General features: G+C 36.5%; 1 long non-coding RNA gene across 3 annotated transcripts; it reads left to right on the forward strand.

Annotated features, from left to right (window-relative positions):
* The first annotated feature begins 242 nt into the window (after positions 1-242).
* Positions 243-3982, forward strand: LOC140578628 (uncharacterized). 3 transcript variants are annotated; one of them, XR_011982891.1, is made up of 4 exons: positions 243-335; positions 2664-2726; positions 3194-3294; positions 3718-3982. It is a non-coding gene; the product is annotated as an uncharacterized lncRNA (long non-coding RNA). The 3 variants fall into 3 exon arrangements; XR_011982890.1 differs by lacking the exon at positions 243-335 and adding an exon at positions 1078-1186; XR_011982889.1 differs by lacking the exon at positions 243-335 and having other exon boundaries at positions 1101-2726; positions 3718-3976.

Below are 3982 nucleotides of genomic sequence, written 5' to 3' on the forward strand. Positions count from 1 at the left end.
GATTAAAAAAAATCGAAATTATGAGATAGAAAGTCATAATTACGAGATACAAAGTCATAATTACGAGATAGGAAGTACGCATGCGCTCCAGTCCAGCTGAAGACCTGTCTTCGCCTCATTGGCGTCAATGTGGAGAGACGCAGTTCAAACGTAAGCCATTAGAAGTGGTGCTTTTAAATGTTAGATACAACTGCCAGACTGTAAATCCCTCGTTTCACTACATTATTGTTAGTTTTGCTGGACTGAGTGTCTTGATCTTATTCAAAGTTCAGCATCTCTTCCCAGCAAACATTGGTCCGACGGCGACGTTGTGTCCCCGGCCAAAAACAGTCGAGGTAAGACGGCATAAATCGGTAAAAATATGTGACACAGAACATTGCCTAAAAATGCATTCAGATACATTTGTACATGTCTACAGTTGTCTGGGGTTGCATGTATAGCTGTCACTTTGAGTTTTAGCTAAGTGCATTTTAATAGTGAGTGCACGTGTGAGCGAAGGTCCACTATGTGACGTCCTTTACACGTGCATTTACAGTCCATCATGATCCTTTATTAAATCCACCTTGAAATTGAGCACGAAACATGCAAATGCGACTGTGCTTACACCTTGGTTAATACTGCAATAAAAAGTAAGTGCCCCGAGTAGTTTTTAAGAGGTTGTGAAAAGACGGCCACTGACATCCTTTACACGTCTATTCAAGCAAGACTCATTGTGGGGGAAAAAGGATATATATTTTAAATGTTTATTTACATATTGTTTTATGACAAATTATTCACAAAGTGCTCTGTGATTGTGAAGCCACTGCATTTGGCATTATGCGCCCCGTGTTTTCGAATATTAAAAAATTATTTTGTTTTTATGAAATTTATGCATTTACATATGAACAGGTATATATCTGGTTAACATTTAAAGTCCGAATTGGTTGTGGATTGTCAAATAAAAAAAAAAGTTTACTCGCTTTACTCTGCGTGCGTTTTATTTCCCCATGTAGATGCATAAAGTTTTTTAATTTGAATTTGGAAACAGTGCCGCCACTAGTTGGCAGTCTCGCGATATACCGCGATATTCCAGATTATCTTGAGAGAGAGAGGGGAAAAGTTAACGCATTTTCACGAGTCTTATTTACTGACAAGAAGAGAGGAGGGTGAAAGTTATTATATCTATATAAAAAAAAACTACTGTTGGGTAAGTCCATTTTGTATTGTTTTATAAATTTTACGTTTGACACGAAGGAATTAAAATGTAGTTTGAGTTTGGCTAAAATTAAATAGCAGGCTAAAAGCTAGTAGTGTTAACGTTAGGCTACTCCTAAAACACACTCTATTAGCATGAGTTCGCAAGTATAAAGCCCCATGCGGTCTCTACATTTAAGTTGAGCTATTTTATGCAGTTGAGCAAACTTCTTGGTGGAAAACTGATAGCAAAATGACCAAGTTCCCAAAATGTTAAGTTTGCTGGATTTTGTTTCACTGCCTTAAAAAATTATTACAAATGAGCAGAGCAGTTTCATGCTACTGCAGGAACATGGTGTAATAGATATGGGGTTCCCTACCCTGGTCCTCAAGGACACCTGGCCTAATTGTTTTCTAATTATCCCTGCCCTACCCACTGCTGGTTACCTGGATCAGGTGTGTTCAGTCAATCAGAAGCTGGAAGATATCATTTCAGATAAGACTGGAGTGGGGGAGGGCAAATCAGTAGTGCGTTTGGTATGGCAAGAAGTGCTGTTGTAACTGCTTAAATTGACTTTAAAGCGAGATGTTTAGTGAAAGATCTTTTAAATAAAGTAAAAAAAAATTAATTTGTTAAAACCCAAGCAAATGGTAAATATTGTAGTAGCTATGAAATGCAGTCGATAATAGCATACCAGTATGTTTTAATGATCCAGTAAGTTTTACTGTTCAATGTAGCCTCTTGAGATTTTTCAAAAAGTAAATTACCTGAAAGAGACTGTGAAATGTTGAGCAAAATGTAGGAAGAGCTCAAGAATAACATGGGCTGGCGTCTGTAAATGAATTTTAACATGGATGTTTTCAGTAACTACTTTAAAATAATTTTGTAATTTTAGATTTGCTAAACATGTCCTCTGAGTACCAGAGGAAGTGGAGACGAAGAAGGGCAAAGGTTGATTCCTTAGTGGAATATGATAGCAGCTCTGATTCTGAGGGGTCAGTGGAGCCAGCCTTGGCGGGAGAGGGCAGTCCCCTCACGGAGGGATCAACACACGACGAAATACATCCTATGGTGGCCTGTAGTTCTTCTGTTAGCACAGCAGTGGTGTCAATTAGACATGAACAAGAATACAATTATGATACTGATTCTACTGAAACTGAGTCTGAGCAGTTGGATGAGGCTTCACGTTCAATTGTTGAAACACCATCTCTTCACAAGGACTTGTCTAGTTGGGCTACTGCTACAAACCAGACCCACAAGGCATTAAATGAGCTTCTGGATGTGCTTAGACGTCATGGCCATAGACTTCCCAAAGATGCTAGAACTCTTCTTGAAACTCCACAAGGAGTGCCAGTTCAAAATAAATGCAATGGACAGTATATTTATTATGGTATTGAGCGTTATGTTCTTGAACACTTTTCAAAAGAGACACTGCCAGGGAAAGTTGAACTGTGCTTTAATATATTACAGATTGTGATGTCACATTTAGGTTCAGCAACTGTCCAGAGTTGGGGGATCTTCTCTCAGGGACTGTCAATAAAGTCATGAACAGGTATGTATTTTGCCTTGCATTGTTTGTATTGCTGCATAATTCAGAAATAAAATGTATATGTAAATGTATATTCTGGCCAAAATAAGAAACCCAGCTTTGGGTATTATTTTTTTTTAATTACAGATTTAATCTTTCAGACATTATATCTCCTCACATACATGCCTATTTTCTAGTTCAGAAGGTTTTAGATGTCTACTGACTTAGTCTGCCAGACTGAACCAAAAAATCAAAACATAATTTCAGTGTAAGCCATTAATGACTAATTAGTTGTCTCAAAAAATGTGGATATGGATAAGAACATAGTTCAGGGAACTTGTTACCTGACAGATGAGTGGTTGTTAAAGTGTATGATTTAACATTGCATGCTAGTAACATGCTGATAATATTACAACTACAATAATTGTAATATTGACCTTACATGTAAATTTTCCTGATGGTGAAGTAATCCTGAGTAATTTCTTTCACAGAATCATGTCGAATGCCTTAATGGCAAAATTCAACATGAGGGGTGGTGGCCAACTGCAAAAGAAGCCATTTAGAGATACAATCATATTCAATATAATTCAAGGTAATTTTGGCCTTATGACGTGAAATTTTGTACTTTTTCTTTTATTTTATTTATTTTTTTTTTGGTACCTTTTATCTATTGAAGGAATATTGTCTTAAAGACCACAGAAATGTCCTGTTTACTTTCACACAGTTACACACCTACTTATGGAACTTGCTCAACCACAGTGGTTTTGAAGGGGAAGGGGACATGCTATTTTTTCATTCACCTAGCACACATTTAATGCAGAACATCTTTTATTAACCAAAGATTATTCAACAGAAAAATGTTGTGTAATGCATGTTGATTACTTTTTTCTAATGTTTCGTTAATGAAACTGATAATGTTGTTCCAAGATGTATTTTTAATGTCGTTGTAGGATCATAAAGACAATTTTGCCCTTTTGTAATTTTTTTTTTTTATATATATATTCAATTCCCTCAGATGCAGTAAAAAGATGGAGCGCAAATGCAACAGACTCCGAGATTGAGGCAGCAATGGCTGAACACCTAAAACATGCTCCAGGAAGAGCTGGGGGTGGGGGATATAGGAAATGAGCCCGTTGACAGAAATAATTCATGTGTGTGTTCATGTTCTTGTTCTTGTTCTTTTCGTTCTTGTTTAACTAATGTTTAATTGTTACTATTTACAGTTCTACTATAGATTTAGCCTTTGTTTAAAAATGTTGTATACTTTTATATTTGTATGT

The sequence above is a fragment of the Paramormyrops kingsleyae genome, chromosome 1 (genome assembly GCF_048594095.1).
Source record: "Paramormyrops kingsleyae isolate MSU_618 chromosome 1, PKINGS_0.4, whole genome shotgun sequence".
NCBI lineage: Eukaryota > Metazoa > Chordata > Actinopteri > Osteoglossiformes > Mormyridae > Paramormyrops > Paramormyrops kingsleyae.